Here is an 18,872-nt window from a genome sequence, read left to right as displayed (position 1 = left end):
CAGGTCGTTGCATACCTGGGTGTAGAAGGGCGTAAGTTGAAGACTCCCCACAGAAATCTGTTGACAAGTGGGTGATTGCCCGCTCTGCAGCCTTCCACCATAATTCCTATTGCAGATAGAGTCCCTCTCGCCGTGTTAATGCTTTCATAACCCACATTCCTTTGAAAGTTATGAGACAAAGTTTAATATATCTGCTATAGATGGTGCAATGGGATTAATGTTCCCTCTACTACAAAAGAGTGTCCACCTCTTGATGTGAGTGTTGTATTGTCTACCTGTTGCTGGTTTCCAAGAGGCCATAATGATTTCCGTACCTTCTTTAGATATGCCACGTTCTCCAAATTGTTTCCGGACAACTGACAAGCCATCAAATTTGTGTGTTTCATTACTGGGTGTTCCTCAGCAGTTCACGGATGCATTAGCACATTTTTCCTTCTCTGTATGACCCGAGGGTCGTCTACTAGCATCCGAAGGAGCATCCCCATCCACGGTTGTGATGGCCAAAGTGGCACTATGACCCATCCTCTGGTCCTTTCCTCCCTTAACTTCTGCAGACATCTAGAGATCAGAGAGAAGGGAGGAAAGAGGTAAACCAATTTAAATTTAGCCCACGGAATTGTAACTGCATCAATATATGCAGCCTCTGGATCTGGTGTCCATGCACAGAATGGAGTCATTTGTTTGTTCAAACGTGAAGCGAATAGGTCTATACAAGGATTCCCAAATATAGAACACAATTCCTTAAATATCATCTCATTCAGCTGCCACTCATGTCCGTCATTAAAGTAACGTGATGTCTCGTTGGCCATGACGTTACATTTGCCTGGTATGTGGGAAGCTGTCAGCCATACCCCATTACTAAGACACCATTCCCAGATGTTCCTACTAATGTCATCACAAACTATTGACTTAACACCTCCCATCTCATTCACGTAATTAATCGCTGTGGTGTTATCACATAACACCCTGACGTGTAAACCTCTAAAGAGATGTGTAAAAGATCTCAATGAGAATAACATAGCCAATAATTCACGCATTAATGTGCGAACGCATCTCTTCAGGGGACCATCTGCCATTGGTAGTGATGCTATTTTGGCAACCTGCCCATCCTAGATTTTAAGCATCTGTGAACAACTCAGTATCTGGTGCATTTCTGAATATTTTCCTGTTTTGATTCTCCAATTCCTTAATCTACCGGTTTAAATCTGTTCTAATCTCCTCTGTAATGTTCATCCATCTATTAAAGTCTCCACATGCCTCTTCCAAAGCCTTGATCTTTGCTCTTTCCATCCTCCTATAGTGCATCTTCCCCATCTCTACAGCTGGGATTGCTGCCACCAGCAGGCCAGTCACTCTTGCCACAATTCTAATTTTTTCTTTGTCTATTGACTAAAAGAGAGCAATGCTGTATAATCTCATCCCTCCTACGTGCTGGCAAGGTAACTGTCATGGCCACCAAATCTATCACGTTACCTAAATACTCAATACGCGTAGTGGGACTGAAAACAGATTTCTCCACATTTATGCAGAAACCTACACTCTGCAACAACTGAATGTTGTCATTCATGCAATCAAAACATCTTGGCAAAGAGCTACTATACAGAAGCGTATCATCAATATAACTAGTGATGTTGTGGCTTTTATGCCTAAGTGTAGAGAAAACTGGCTTCAGAAGTTTTGTAAATAGACGAGGACCATGTGAACTGGTAAATCTTATCCAACCATCTAAAACACAGATATTTTTGTTGTTCCTCTGCAATTTTTACTGAATAATAGGCTTTCTTAAGGTCTATAGAAGCCATATAATCTCCTTGACTAAGCAACTGTAATACTTGTTCAAAATTTTCCATTTTAAAATGAGTATATTCTACATGCCTGTTCAGTTTTCAAGATTTAACACCATCCTATAATCCCCCGTCTTATTCTTCCTCAGAAAAACTGGTGAAAGTATTTGTTGATCCTGTCCATGTGTCTCTATGATGGCCTTTATCTCTAACAATTTTTTAACCTCCTAATGCATAATCAGTTTATCTTCCTCACTAAAGACATACTGTATATCCTCTCTAAATAAATATTCGATATTAGCTTCATCTATATTCAGATGACAATGTTCCACCATATCCAAAATGAACAGGTCACTTGTAATCACACGCCATTTATTGATAAACTTGTGAAGTTGCCCAGCCTCAAATTGTTCTTTCACCTGGGTTAACGCCGGGGGTTATGTTGACCCCGGCCTCTCACGTTTTTTGTTGTCCAAGCTTGAGCAAGGTAGGAGCGCCTGTGTTTACCACTGGAGGGCAACCTGCGAAAACCATACAGCTGATATCTGGATGGGAATCCACAGGAGGAGGCCTTGGCAAAAAAGTTACATTGTTTACCTCCACCAAATCTGCCACTGCTTGCAGTCCAAGATGTAGGCTTCTAAAAGTGAATTTAGTTTTCAGCCTTTCTGCCTCCTCAGTATTTCTGTTGGCTTGTGACAGGTTATCCCCAAACAATAGAACCGTCATGGGAGCCTTGTCAGCACACAAATGAGAATATTTGGGATTAGTGTCCCTCTTTATGATATGTGGCCTGTTCAAGTTATTTCTGTAGTGGGCATTACCCAATAATGCCAATGCACCATTGAGCATGGCCACCTCATTTGCAATAATTTGGTGCTCTTCATCACGTGCCACCTTGTCTAGCACAGTAAGCGATTTTACAACAATAGTAGCTGCCTTGGTAATATCTTTTTTCCCACTTCCCTTAAGCGGAAGTCTGCCTTCTTTGCCTCTGCAGGCAGTGCGTCCAGGACCTGTGGGTTGCAATCCATTTGAGTTAATGCATGGCAGTTATTTGGTCTAAATGTCACCTCATCCTCTACAATGGCTTTGTAATTTTCCTGCCTCATGCCATTAATAAACAGGTGGTTCACCATTGCAGCAATTTCCTTGTCAAGTTCTTTTGAGACAGTTTCCATGGGTCCATAATTCTTAGCACCTTGTAACAATATACTATCATGAGGAACATCCCTCTGGATTTCCTCTTCCTCATCACTGTCCTCCCTCAGTGGAGTTCTAAATCCAGAAAATCCTGCCTGTGATTCCTGAGAATCAGGCATCAAAGTATTATTTGACACCTACAGGGGAGCATTGTTATGAACTGCTTTTGACTTCACAGCCCCATTTTCCTTCTTAAGCTTGTCCATGTCTTTCCTCAACTCAGTCAAAGCATCCATAATCATGCCCAAAGAAGGCGCAGTGCTGTCTTCACCAGCGTATTTTGGAGAAGGGGAAGGTGACCGAGAGTAACTTAACCTCTCATGACGAGTAGAACAGCTCTTAGATCTGGATCTGTCTTCATGTTTACTCCCCTTGTGTAATTCCTTTACCTTAGCTGAGGTGCGTGGCATGCTGGTAGTTCTGAATCTCTCAGGACTGGGACAAGCATCAGAAGGCGTCCTATACATGTTGGCTAATGTTAACAAGATGCCACCCCTTTTAACAGCAGTTCCTTTTATAACCCCACGGGTGCCTTAACCTCACACACAGGGTAACTTTAAATAAAAAACTCCTTCCTTATAGTAATCTGGGAAGTCAAATGCCCCCAGGCTTGTAAATAAGGCAATATTCCTCTTGCCCCAATAATGGGTAACAAGATGGAACCATCTCGCACCTATCTCGGCTCACGAGAGTGCCCAAATATTGTTATATATATATAGCATAAAATATTTGCCAATAATCCGCCTTATACCAAGTAACGGATATCATATAACCAATAATCCGCCCTTATACAAGGTAACGGATATTTATAGTCCATAATCCGCCCTTAAATCAGGTAACGGATTCAAATAGGCAACACTCCGCCCTTATCAGGTAACGGACATCCATAGGCAATACTCCGCCCTATAATCAGGTAACAGATAACTAAAGACAATATTCCACCCTTATAACAGAGAATGGAAATCATAATACACAATCCAAACAAGAAAACTGTAATATTCCTATCACTCCTCGATAACAGAAGTCGTAACAACAGAACAGGAGGCGGGACCGACGTCCGACTTGTGTGGTGTCTGCGTAGTAACTGACTGTGTGGCGAAGTGTAGTGTATCTCATGTGAACGGCACCATCTAGCAGACAAGTGATTTGCCGAAGTAAAACTACTACATTTTCTTTCAAGGATTGTATTACTCTTTTTAATTTGCTTTGGGTTAATTGATCACTGCCTATTAGCTCATTACCATCTTTATTAGTTCTTGCTGACCAACCTTGTTTTGTTGCCAAAGAATTTTTTTTTTATTTTGATGTTTGTGGATTTAATTTTAAGTTGTTATTTGCTGGTTATCTGAACAGTCGCCTATTGCCCACCTGTTTATTATTTATTGTATTACCTGGTTCTACTGAACTCAGTGGGTTATTGATTGTTCCCAGGTTGGGCTCAATTTAATCATCTGTGTAATACACCTTCATCTTCCATATTCCAGTCTATGTGTCCCCTATCTATTGAGTTCCAGTGTACCCCATCTCTGGTCAGATGCTTTTTATAATGGAGGAACTGAAGCTCAGAAACTAGTTTTTAAGGTCTTTTTTTAATGCTCTATTGATGGACTTGCTAATCTGATCATATACTCTTTGATTTATTCCTCCTGGTCCCAGTTCTGTTATGTTTCTTGGTTCTATCTGAACAATGACCACCTCTGAAGAACAGCAGCTTTCTATTTGTCTTGTTATGGCCTTGGTGTGTTCCGTCACATCCCTAGGGTCTGTTTCTTGGTTTATATCATTGCTCCCTATGAAAAGGATGGTCAATTGGTGGGGCCACTGTAACATCTGATTTAGCCTGTGGTCTTGGTCAAAGGACTCAGCCCTGATCCCAGGTCCTTGAAACACCCTTATATCACATCTTACTATTGGTGGGACTTCTCTGGGGGTGTTACTGTGGCCCACTAATGCCACACTTGTGTAGTATTAGTGGTCTGATGTTCAACTACCAGTGACTGGTCATGGTACATAGCAAAGACCAACTCTTTGCTGTTGTCCAGGGTTCCATGCTTCTAAGTTCATATCAACTTAGTGAATTTCACAAGTGCAAGCTGTAGAATGGAAGAGAATTGATCTAGATGATGGCTAACTGGTGACTGCTACTGACAACAATATCCACTTCACTTCAACAATATCCAGTTCACTTGATAATACCAAATTGAGTCTTGATGGCTCTTCTCCTCCTCTATATCTAGTGTTTTCCTAGACCCACTGTGCCATAATGTTATTCATTGCCAATTTCAGAACTTTATCTCCCCATGAATCTTCTTCTCCTCTTGTATTTCACTCCTCCCATTGTATCTCTACAATTAAAATCTCCCACTACAATATTTTTATTTTCTTATCAAGTCATTTTTCTGTCTAACTCAGAAATTGATCCTACTCTTGTCTATTCCAGGCCTTTGTTTTTGGTGCAACATACACCCCTGTAACATATTGTCTTCCTCCTCATTAATTTTAAATTTAAGCCTTTTACCATGGCTTCTGCCTTTTCCACACTTTCCACCTTGATATTCTTTTTTTTTACAAGCATCATCACTCCTTCTTTTCCACATCTGTTTCTTGCCCACATGTTATAATTTCCCACTCCTAAACTTGGTGTCTCTTAGCTTAGTTTCCACCTTTTCCATGATGTCCAGTTCATTTGTTTTAAAAAATTCATTGACTTCATCAGTCACTGAGACTAGACCATCAACATTAGTGTATGCCACCTTCCATGTCCCTTGCTCTTTTATTGCTGAGTTTCCACACCCTTCACTCTTCGAGTGTGCTACTTTCTCAGTTTGGCTAGCTTCCATGCATTGGCCAGTGCTTCCTCAGGTGCTGTTTGAGATTTTCATATAATATTCATTGGTCTATTCTTTCCTTGTTCATTTTTTCCAATTCTGTACACTTCCTGTATTTCATCTTCCAACTTAGTTTCTTCTTCATTCATCACACCCAGTACCAATCGAGCTACTTTCCTCTATACTGCTTATCTTTTATACAAATTTGTTATCTCTCTTCCAGGCCAAAGATCGCTATGGTTTTCCTTTTTGTCTATGGTGTCTCTTACCAAATTTTCCTTTTCTTTTATCACCATTATAACCTCTGTCAATTCTTCTGGTTCTGTATAACTCACTTTTTTCCAACTCCTCACACTTACAGATCTCTCTGCCATTTCCTTTACTTGTTCTTGGCTTTCATTAATTTTCTTTTCCCTGTATGTGTCCTGGACTTATATCTTTCTCATCCTTTCCTCTTGAAACTCAGTTGCATTTCTTTAGATTTCATCGTCTTTTCTGTCTCTCTCATTTTTCCTCCAACATTCTGATTTGGTTTTCCTTATATATTTATTTCTGTGTGTGTGTGTGTGTGTGTGTGTGTGTGTGTGTGTGTGTGTGTGTGTGTGTGTGTGTGTGTGTGTGTGTGTGTGTGTGTTCTTACCTAATTGTTCTTATTGTACCGTGGTTTTGTTTTGAAACATCTTTTGCACCAGTTACTATGAAAATCTTCCCACTTCCATACCACCCCTTCTATTCAAATTATATGTAACTTAACTCGACAAGCAAGAGTCAGGGTTAATCCACTAAACTAGCAATTCAGGGTTAATCCACATCTGGATTATCTGTGATATGTTAATGTTCACTAGCCACAATTGTACTTTCTTTCTACCATCATTCCTACCACACTCCCATCCATCTCTCCTTTTCATCTAAATTATCACAACACAGTGATCTAAACCACCAGATGGTTTAACATGGCCTGTTCTTGTGCCGTACATGATAGAAAGGTACTTAAGCCTTCCATCACCAGAATCTCATGCACTTTATATTTCTGCCTGGAACCATGCCAACCATGGCTACCTTAATCGAGTCATACTTTTGTCCGACCACCATTCCTGCACTTGTCAAACAAGCAACAGGAACTAAGCGGTCAGCAAACCCCTTTACAGGGATGACAGGGTAATGGGCTCAGCCAGCACTACTCACACCTACCGTCCTACGGACGGCACAGGTGATACGAAACCTACCTGCTGGACTCGCGCCCGACAGGTTTCCAGCTGAGGACGCCACCCTCAGACCAGGTGGTTGGCTACCTGCTTTACTAGGCCTGCCGCAGCACGACACATCATTCGCAGACGTATGCCTTCTGTTAGAGCACTTCTGGCCCAAGGGACAGACATAGAGGCTCTATGCCTGCCCCTCGGACCAGGAGGGGAATGGTACTGCATCTGCACCATGTACCCCTTTATCAAAGCCATGAATACGTTGGGCTTCAGGCAGGAAAAGAACCACCTTCCACCCAGCGGGCCGTCATCCCAGAAATGCCAGAGTGACTACTGAGTGATGCTGAGGGGAAGTGGGTTTGGCCCACGACACGGCAAATGATCCTGACGACCCCTACTCCTACAGGATAGAGAACCTGAAAGAGCAGGAAGATGCCAGATCAGTGAAGCTGTTAATGGCTCCAAAGCCTGGCAGAACCCCACTGCTCTATGAACGTTTGATAAGGGAGGATGGAATATTGTCCAACTCCCTGCCTCACATTCATCTCGTGGGTAAGCACTTTAGCCATAGGCCTAATCCTGGCTTGTTCCTATGTTACCAGCGGGTGCCACTAGGAGGCACACTTCCCCCGTAACTAAGTCTCAAGGAGGGCTTTCACATCACTCGGGAAGTCACGGCATGACACCATCCCGTGCCCTCCAGGAATCATAGTTACTCCAACTAGCCAAAAAGCTCCTTCATTAATAGAAAGTGTCAAAATCTTTCAAGATCTAACTCCCCTTGTTACTTCTGGCATCTAGCCAAAAACATCTCCAATAATTTTGCTTCTTCTTCTTTCAACTGGCTTGGCACTATTGCTACCACATCTATCTCTAAAGCTGAACTCTTTGCTCAAACATTTGCTAAAAACTCTACCTTGGATGATTCAGGACTTGCTCCTCCCTCTCCTCCACCCTCTGACCACTTTATGGTACCTATTAAAATTCTTCACAATGATGTTTTTCCTTGGAAGGCTTATGGACCTGATGGGGTCCCTCCAATTGTTCTCCAAAACTGTGCCTCCGTGCTTGCACCTTGCCTAGTCAAACTCTGTCAACTCTGTCTGTCAACATCTACATTTCCTTTCTGCTGGAAGTTTGCCTACATTCAGCCTGTTCCTAAAAAGGGTGACCGTTCTAATCCCTCAAACTACTGTCCTATTGCCTTAATTTCCTGCCTATATAAAGTTTTTAATCAATCCTCAACAGGAAGATTCTTAAACATATATCACTTCCCAACGTTCTATCTGAACGCCAGTATGGGTTTTTGTCAAGGCCGCTCTACTGGTGATCTTCTGGTTTTCCTTACAGAGTCTTGGTCATCCTCTTTTAGAGATTTTGGTGAAACTATTGCTGTTGCCTTAGACATATCAAAAGTTTATGGTAGAGTCTGGCACAAAGCTTTGATTTCTGAACTATCCTCCTACAGCTTCTATCCTTCTCTCTGTAACTTCATCTCAGGTTTCCTTTTTGACTGTTCTATTGCTGCTGTGATAGAGAGTCACTGCTCTTCTCCTAAATCTATTAACAGTGGTGTTCCTCAGGGTTCTATCCTGTTACCCACTCTCTTCCTATTATTCATCAAAGATCTTCTAAACCAGATTTCTTGTCCTATCCACTCCTACGCTAATGATACCACCTTGCACTTTTCCATGTCTTTTCGCAGATCTCCAACCCTTCAGGAAGTAAACAGTTCATGCAGGGAAACCACAGAATGCCTGACTTCTGATCTCTCTAAAATTTCTAACTGGTGCAGAGCAAACTTGATATTGTTCAATGCCTCAAAAACTTAATTCCTCCATCTATCAATTCAACATAACCTTACAGACAACTATCCCCTCTTCTTCAATGCCACTCAACTGTCCCCTTCTTCTACACTAAACATCATCAGTCTGACCTTTTTTTATAATCTAAGCTGGAAACTTCGCATCTCATCTCTAGCTAAAATACCTTCTATGAAGTTAAGTGTCCTAAGATGTATCTGCCAGTTTTTCTCACCCACCAGCTGCTAACTCTGTACAAGGGCCTTACCTGTCCATGGAGAATGCTTCACATATCTGGCATATCTGGGAGGCTCCACTCACACTGCTCTTTTAGACAAGGTAGAATCAAAAGCTTTTCGTCTCATCAGCTCCTCTCCTCTAACTGACTGTCTTCAGTCTCTTCAGCCTGACTGTCTTCAGCCACAATGTTGCATCTCTAGCTATCTTCTGGTGGTGTTTTCATGCTAACTGCTCTTCTGATCTTGCTAACTACATGCCTTCTCTACCCCCATAGCCTCACTGCACAAGACTTTCTTCTTTCTCTCACCCCTATTCTCTCTACCTCTCTAATGCAAGAGTTAACCAGTATTGTCAGACATTCATTCCTTCTCTGGTAAACTCTGAACTACCTGCCTGCTTCTGTATTTCCACCTTCCTATGACTTTAACTCCTTCAAAAGGGTGGTTTCAAGACAATTATCCTTCAGTTTATGACTACCACTTCAGACCCTATTCAGGGACTGGCATCTCAGTGGGCTTTTTTTTTTAATTAGATTTTTGTTGCTATTGGCCAGTGTCCCTCCTACAAAAAAAAAAAAAAAAAAAAAAAAAAAAAAAAAAAAAAAAAAAAAACTTTCTCCAAAATTACAGAAGTACATGAGACTTACCATAGGTTAGTTGAAATGTGTTTCGGATTTTGCGAGGCACATCACATCTGCTAGATGGTAGAGTTCACATGAGATACACTACACTTCGCCACACAGTCAGTCTTTAAAGATACAACTACCCACATGAAATATTATCTCCCAACCCTTCCAGTCAGTGAATTTTTGTTGTGTAAACCAAGAATCATCAATTAACAAAGGGAGGGAGTGGAGGGCATGTGAACTCTACCATCTAGCAGACGTGATGTGCCTCGCAAAATCCGAAGCACATTTCAACTAACCTACGGTAAATCTCATGTACTTCTGTAATTTTACTTCGGCAAATCACTTGTCTGCTAGATGGTGCCGTTCACATGAGATTTTAAAGTCATGTGGGTGTTGTATGTAAAGGGTTCTGTCAAAATTCACATTTTGTAAATAGGTGTAAATAAAAGTTCCTATTACAAAACCCAATTTCATTTATAAAAATAGAACATGATTTTTACTGCTGATAACATTTCAAACCTTACATTATACTGAGCCTAGCACTGCTTCTTGAAAAGGGTCTATTTCCCCTTGTATATCCTTATTATAATATTTAGCAAATGTGGCTTCCTGCATCCAACCAGCTTTTGCCATGATGGTGGCAATAGGCACATCCAATGCCTTGGCCTTAGACACTGACGTAGGTCTAATACTACCTGCTGTGTACCTCTTGGTATAAATCCCACACTTACATAACATGGTCTTAAGCCACCTTGCCACCGTGTCCTTAGAAACACTCCTATGAGGTTTTATATAACTTATGAGTAGTCTCCCATCTGCATTTCCAGATTCTGTCCTTAGCCTCTCAGTTCTTTCTATATATTCTTTCATAGTCTTAACTACACACAATCTGTAATCCTGAGGATAAGCTTTAAATACAATAGTATAAACATTAAATTTTGGCCTGCATTGCTTGATGTTACCTCCTAACAAAACTGAAACAGATTCTTCTCCAAATGCCATATTCACCAACAATAATAAGTGCAAAGTTTGGATCCTGGCTGCTTGTGTCATTGCCATCAGCATCACCATTTTTAGCGACAAGTCTTTCAGTGTTAGGCTGTGTAGTGGTTCCATGATTCTTATCTTTTGTAATACAAGTTTCACATCCCAGGTCATCGCATACCTGGGTGTAGAAGGGCGTAAGTTGAAGACTCCCCGCAGAAATCTGTTGACGAGTGGGTGATTGCCCGCTCTGCAGCCTTCCACCATAATTCCTATTGCAGATAGAGCCCCTCTCGCTGTGTTAATTCTTTCATAACCCACACCCCTTTGAAAGTTATGAGACAGAAAGTTTAATATATCTGCTACAGATGGTGCAATGGAATTAATGTTCCCTCTACTACAAAAGAGTGTCCACCTCTTGATGTGAGTGTTGTATTGTCTACCTGTTGCTGGTTTCCAAGAGGCCATAATGATTTCCGTACCTTATTTAGATATGCCACGTTCTCCAAGTTGTTTCCGGACAACTAACAAGCCATCAAATATGTGTGTTTCATTATTGGGTGTTCCTCTGCAGTTGACGGATGCATTAGCACATTTTTCCTTCTCTGTATGACCCGAGGGTTGTCTATTAGCATCCGAAGGAGCACCCCATCCATGGTTGTGATGGCCAAAGTGGCACAATGATCCATCCTCTGGTCCTTTCCTCCCTTAACTTCTACAGACATCTAGAGATCAGAGAAAAGGGGGGAAAGAGGTAAACCAATTTAAAATTAGCCCACAGAATTGTAAATGCATCAATATATGCAGCCTCTGGATCTGGTGTCCATGCACAGAATGGAGTCATTTGTTTGTTCAAATGTGAAGCGAATAGGTCTATACAAGGATTCCCAAATATAGAACACAATTCCTTAAATATCATCTCATTCAGTTGCCACTCATGTCCGTCATTAAAGGAATATGATGCCTCGTCGGCCATGACGTTACATTTGCCTGGTATGTGGGAAGCTGTCAGCCATACCCCATTACTAAGACACCATTCCCAGATGTCCCTACTAATGTCATCACAAACTATTGACTTAACACCTCCCATCTCATTCACGTAATTAATCGCTGTGGTGTTATCACATAACATCCTGACGTGTAAACCTCTAAGGAGATGTGTAAAAGATCTCAATGAGAATAATATAGCCAATAATTCACGTGCATTAATGTGCAAACGCACCTCTTCAGGGGACCATCTGCCATTGGTAGTGATGCTATTTAGGCAACCTGCCCATCCTAGATTTGAAGCATCTGTGAACAACTCAGTATCTGGTGCATTTCTGAATATTTTCCTGTTTTGATTCTCCATTTCCTTAATCCACCAGTTTAAATCTGTTCTAATCTTCTCTGTAATGTTCATCCATCTATTAAAGTCTCCACATGCCTCTTCCAAAACCTTAATCTTTGCTCTTTCCATCCTCCTATAGTGCATCTTCCCCATCTCTACAGCTGGGATTGCTGCCACCAGCAGGCCAATCACTCTTGCCACAATTCTAATTTTTTCTTTCTGTCTATTGACTAAAAGAGAGCAATGCTGTATAATTTTATCCCTCCTACACGCCAGCAAGGTAACTGTCATGGCCACCGAATCTATCACGTTACCTAAATACTCAATACGCGTAGTGGGACTCAAAACAGATTTCTCCACATTTATGCAGAAACCTACACTCTGCAACAACTGAATGGTGTCATTCATGCAATCAAAGCATCTCGGCAAAGAGCTACTACACAGAAGTGTATCATCAATATAGCTAGTGATGTTGTGGCCTTTATGCCTAAGTGTAGAGAAGACTGGCTTCAGAAGTTTTGTAAATAGACGAGGACCATCAAAAACCCATTAGGTAGACACGTGAACTGGTAAATCTTATCCAACCATCTAAAACACAGATATTTTTGTTGTACCTCTACAATTTTTACTGAATAATAGGCTTTCTTAAGGTCTATAGAAGCCATATAATCTCCTTGACTAAGCAACTGTAATGCTTGTTCAAAATTTTCCATTTTAAAATGAGTATATTCTACATGCCTGTTCAGTTTTTCAAGATTTAACACCATCCTATAATCCCCAGTCTTATTCTTCCTCAGAAAAACTGGTGAAAGTATTTATTGATCCTGTCTATGTGTCTCTATGATGGCCTTTATCTCTAACAATATTTTAACCTCCTGATGCATAATCAGTATATCTTCCTCACTAAAGACATACTGTATATCCTCTCTAAATAAATATCCGACATTAGCTTCATCTATATTCAGATGACAATGTTCCACCATATCCAAAATGAACAGGTCACTTGTAATCACACGCCATTTATTGATAAACTTGTGAAGTTGCCCAGCCTCAAATTGTTCTCTCACCTAGGTTAACGCCAGGGGTTGTGTTGACCCCGGCCTCTCACATTTTTTGTTGTCCAAGTTTGAGCAGGGCAGGAGCGCCTGTGTTCACCACTGGAGGGCATCCTGCGAAAACCATATGGCTGATATCTGGATGGGAATCCATGGGAGGAGGCCTTGGCAAAAAAGTTACGTTGTTTACCTCCACCAAATCTGCCACTGCTTGCAGTCCAAGATGTAGGCTTCTTAAAAGTGAACTTGGTTTTCATCCTTTCTGCCTCCTCAATATTTCTGGTGGCTTGTGACAGGTCATCCCCAAACAATAGACCCGTCATGGGAGCCTTGTCAGCACACAAATGAGAATATTTGGGATTAATGTCCCTCTTTATGATATGTCGCCTGGTCAAGTTATTTCTGTAGTGGGCATTACCCAATAATGCCAATGCACCATTGAGCATGGCCACCTCATTTGCAATAATTTGGTGCTCTTCATCACGTGCCACCTTGTCTAGCACAGTAAGCGATTTTACAACAATAGTAGCTGCCTTGGTAATATCTTTTCCCATCTCCCTTAAGCAGAAGTCTGCCTTCTTTGCCTCTGCAGGCAGCACGTCCAGGACCTGTGGGTTGCAATCCACTTGAGTTAATGCATGGCAGTTACTATGTCTAAATGTCACCTCATCCTCTACAATGGCTTTGTAATCTTCCTGCCTCATGCCATTAATAAACAGGTGGTTCACCATTGCAGCAATTTCCTTGTTAAGTTCTTTTGAGACAGTTTCCGTGGGTCCATAATTCTTAGCACCTTGTAACATTATACTGTCATGAGGAACATCCCTCTGGATTTCCTCTTCCTCATCACTGTCCTCCCTCAGTGGAGTTCTAAATCCAGAAAATCCTGCCTGTGATTCCTGAGAATCAGGCACCAAAGTATTATTTGACACCGACAGGGGAGCATTGTTATGAACTGCTTTTGACTTCACAGCCCTATTTTCCTTCTTAAGCTTGTCCATGTCTTTCCTCAACTCAGTCAAAGCATCCAGAATCATGCCCAAAGAAGGTGCAGTGCTGTCTTCACCAGTGTATTTTGGAGAAGGGGAAGGTGACTGAGAGTAACTTAACCTCTCATGACAAGTAGAACAGCTCTTGGATCTGCATCTTTCTTCATCATGTTTACTCCCCTTGTGTAGTTCCTTTACCTTAGCTGAGGTCCGTGGCATGCTGGTAGTTCTGAATCTCTCAGGACTGGGGCAAGCATCAGAAGGCGTCCTAGACATGGCGGCTAATGTTAACAAGACGCCACCTTTTAACAACAGTTCCTTTTATAACCCGTCAGGTACCTTAACCTCACACACAGGGCAACTGTAAATCAAAAATTTTTTCCCTATAGTAATCTGGGAAGTCAAATGCCCCCAGGCTTGTAAATAAGGCAATATTCCTCTTGCCCCAATAATGGGTAACAAGATGGAACCATCTCGCACCTATGTCGGCTCACGAGAGTGCCCAAATATTGTTATATATATATATATATATATGTTACAGTCAATACCTGAATCCAGACAATTTGTAAAGTGACTGATTTTTTCAGGCAATTTGTGAACTGCCTGGTTAGGTTAGGTTAGGTTAGGTTAGGTTAGGTTAGGTTAGGTTATAACCTAACCTAACCTAACCTAACCTAACCTAACCTAACCTAACCTAACCTAACCTAACCAGGCAGTTCACAAATTGCCTGAAAAAATCAGTCACTTTACAAATTGTCTGGATTCAGGTATTGACTGTAACATATATATATATATATATATATATATATATATATATATATATATATATATATATATATATATATATATATATATAGCATAAAATATATGCCAATAATCCGCCTTATACCAAGTAACGGATATCATATAACCAATAATCCACCTTTATACAAGGTAACGGATATTTATAGTCCATAATCCGCCCTTAAATCAGGTAACGGATTCAAATAGGCAACACTCCGCCCTTATCAGGTAACGGATATCCATAGGCAATACTCCGCCCTATAATCAGGTAAAGGATAACTAAAGACAATACTCCACCCTTATAACAGGTAATGGAAATCATAATACACAATCCAAACAAGAAAACTGTAATATTCCTATCACTCACCGATAACAGAAGTCGTAACAACTTAACAGGAGGTGGGACTGACGTCTGACTTATGTGGTGTCTGCGTAGTAACTGACTGTGTGGCGAAGTGTAGTGTATCTCATGTGAACGGTACCATCTAGCAGACAAGTGATTTGCCAAAGTAAAATCTGTAAATTTTGTGTGTATCTTCCTCTGTTTTTTCCCTGTATTTTGCATTTTCCCATAATCTGAGCATAAAAATTGCACTTGTGATTCCCTTTTTAGGCTGAAATCCAGACTGACCCCATGATATCTCCACCTCTTGCTTCAGTCTTTCTTCCATAATCCTCTCCCAGATCTTCAATGTGTGGGAAAGGAGCTTTATCCCACGATAATTTGCACAGTCCTACACATTCCCTTTCTCCTTGAAAATTGGGACCATTACACTTTCTTGCCACTCCTCTGGTATAATTTCCCGATCTTAAATCTTCTTCATTAGTCCCCACAAAACATCAATTTCTTCCTTTCCTAAAGCCATCTATGTCTCCATGGAGATATCATCTGAACCAACTGCCTTGTTCTTTATTTTCTTCACGGCCTTCTCAATCACCAGCCTCATTGGTCCTACACAAAGAGTTCCATCTTCAAAGTATTCCCAATGATTTTCCTTGATAAGCAGTCTTGCATAATACTCCCTTCACCTTTTGTGCACTTCTTCCTCTTTACTTAGTACACACCTTTCAGTATCTTTTATTTGCTTCACTTGTTAAATATCCTTTTGTTGCCTTCTTCCTACTTTTTGCCAGCCAGTATATTTTCTTCTGTCTTTGAGATGTTTCATTACTTTAGTTATGATTCTTCCTAATGGTGTTTTCCATGCCCTCACTGGCCTTAACTCTTGTAAGGCTAATGGACCTGATGGAGTCCTTCCTATTGTTCTCTAAAACTGTGCCTCCATGCTTGCACCTTGCCCAGTTAAGTTCTTACAACTCTGTCTATTAACATCTACATTTCCTTGCTGGAACTTTGTCTTTTTTTTTATGTAGGAGGGGCACCACCCAAGGGCAACAAAAGACTAATTAAAAAAAATCCACTGGGATGCCAGTTCCTGAATAGGGTCCGAAGTGGCAGTCAAAAATTGAAGGATAAGTGTCTTGAAACCTCCCTCTTGAAGGAATTCAAGTCATAGGAAGGTGAAAATACAGAAGCAGGCAGGGAGTTCAGAGTTTACCAGAGAAAGAAATAAGTGATTAAGAATACTGGTTAACTCTTGCATTAGAGAGGTGGACAGAATAGGGGTGAGAGAAAGAAGAAAGTCTTGTGCAATGAAGCCATGGGAGGAGGGAAGGCATGCAGTTAGCAAGATCAGAAGAGCAGTTAGCATGAAAATAGCAGTAGAAGATAGCTATAGCTAGAAATGTAACATTGCAGCAACAAGAAAGAGTCTGAAGACAGTCAGTTAGAGGAGTGGAGTTGATGTGATGAAAAGCTTTTGATTTCTGATTTATCTACCTGTTCCAATAAAGGATGACTGCTCTGACACTTCAAATCATCAATCTTTTGCTGCGATCTTGCTGTCTTTCTAAATGTTTTTAGCTTTCCTTAACAGGAAGATTATTAGACACCTATTACTTCATAGCCTTAAATCTGATTATTGGGGTATTGATTCCATCAAGGCTGTTCTACTGGTGTTCTTTCGTCATTCTCTTTTAGGAATTCTGGTAAAACTTTCACTACTGACTTTGACATATCAAAAGCAACTGACAGAGTCAGGCACAAAGCTTTGATTTCTAAACTACCCTCCTACAGCTTATATCCTTCTCTCTGCAATTTCATCTTAAGTTTCCTTTCTGATTGTTCCATTGCTGCTGTTCTTCTAAGTCTACAAACAGTGGTGTTCCTCAGGATTCTGTCCTGTTAGCCACCCTCTGTTATTTGTCAATAATCTTAACCAAACTCACTGTCCTATCCATTCTTACACTAAGGATACTAATCTGCACTTTTCCATGCCTTTTTCTAGATGTCTAACCATTAAAAACTCAGCAGTTTATGAAGAGAAGTCAAAGATGTCCAACTTCGTATCTTTCAAAAATTTCTGAATGGAGGAAAGCAAACTCTATTGTTCAATTCCTCAAAGCCCAATTTCTCCATCTGTCCACTCAACACAACCTTCCAGATAACTACCTTCTTCATTGACACTAAACTTTTCCCATCTTATATACTGAACATCCTTGGTCTGTCCTTTACAATAAGTCTAAACTGGAAAGTTTACATCTTATCTCTTGATAAAAAAAACAGCTTTAATAAAATTAGGCAGTCTGAGTCATCTCAAACAGTTTTCCTCATCTTACCCTTCACAATACAAAAGACTTTCCACATTCTCTCAGCCCTATACTGTCTACCTTCCTAATGGAAGAATTAACAAGTATTCTTAATTTTTCACTCCATTTATAGGTAAACTCTTGAAATCCCTGCCTTCTAATGCATTTCATCTAACCTATAACAAAGTCTTTCAAACGGGTTTCCATACATTTCGCAATGTAACTTTAGATTTATTTTGGACTATTCTTTTAGAGGACTGGCACCTTCAGTGGACTTTTTTCCAGTTTTATTACTCTTGGCCTGAGTCCTTCTTACATAAAAAAAAACAATGTAATGGAACTGAGGCTAATATAACCTGACTGTAATGAGTGGAGTAACTATGTGTTTGTTTTGGCAGCATTGTCAGCTGTGTGCCTGGACTGTGGCAACATTACTTTGTGGTAGTTTGGCTGTGTTATGTATGGTTGTGTGGTGTACTTTCTCTATCCTTATTTTCAATACAAAGCTGGTTGTTGCATTTATGTGCACAATGACCTAACTTGCTCTTGTGCCTATGTTCTTGAATCTTTCAAATTTTCTACCATCCGGCTATGACTACAAAGTCACTCTCAAACTAAGTTTCTCTGTCCTGTATACCTCTCACCTAACTCCTTTGACAAAATTTTTTTTTGAGTATTTAACTTTCAGAGTGGAGCACATCCTGACTCTCTTCACTTCTGCAGAGATCTCCATTCTTGGAGACTTCAATGTTCCACACCAGCTTTAGCTTTCTTCTTCCTTCTAAGACGAAACTAGTGAAGTAGTCTTTAACTTTGCTATCCTCTACTACCTAGAGCAATTTGTGCAACACCTTACTGGTATTCCTGACCATCCTGGAGATATGCTCAATATTTTTTATTTTTTCCTAACTTCTAGTCCTTCTGCTTATGCTGTCACTCTGTCTTCTTCATGGGGCTCCTCTGATCATAACTCCATATCTATATCTTGTCTTACTCAAATTCCTCCTTGGGATCCTCCAAAGTGGTGATGCTTCTGACATTTTGCTTTTGCTAAATGGGAATTATTATTCTGATTTTCTTTGGGATGATTACTGCTTCCTTGTCAAAGATCCATCTCTGTATGCTGAGAGCATGACAAGAGGTTCCTCACTCTTTCTCTTAGCCTTAAGCTTAACCTCTTGTGTTATACATGATAGAGAAGCAGCCCCCAAAAGGTACTTGAGCCTTCCATCACCTGAATCTCATGCACTTTATATTTCTGTCTGCAATCATGCCAAGTCTGTTCTCCAACTGGCCAAAAACTTCATCAAAAGAAAATTGTCAAAATCTTTCTAGATCTAACTTCCCTTGTGACTTTTGGCACCTAGCCAAAAATATCTCTGATAACTTTTGCTT

The 18,872-nt window shown here is 40.6% G+C and overlaps 1 protein-coding gene across 11 annotated transcripts in view; it reads right to left on the bottom strand.

The window, feature by feature from the left end:
• The window catches only part of LOC135106437 (uncharacterized), a 188,840-nt gene that overhangs the window by 135,677 nt on the left and 34,291 nt on the right, over nucleotides 1-18,872 (bottom strand). Inside the window, exon 1 of one of the 11 annotated variants that reach the window (XM_064015450.1) lies at nucleotides 15,196-15,229. The exons of the other annotated variants lie outside the window; for them this stretch is intronic. The gene's annotated coding sequence lies outside the window, so the exon portion shown is untranslated. Of the gene's footprint in view, nucleotides 1-15,195; nucleotides 15,230-18,872 lie in introns of those variants that run through there. 11 annotated transcript variants of the gene reach the window in all.

The sequence above is a fragment of the Scylla paramamosain genome, chromosome 13, assembly GCF_035594125.1.
Source record: "Scylla paramamosain isolate STU-SP2022 chromosome 13, ASM3559412v1, whole genome shotgun sequence".
NCBI lineage: Eukaryota > Metazoa > Arthropoda > Malacostraca > Decapoda > Portunidae > Scylla > Scylla paramamosain.
The sequence above is the reverse complement of the archived record's forward strand: the minus strand, read 5'-3'. Positions and strand labels throughout refer to the sequence as shown.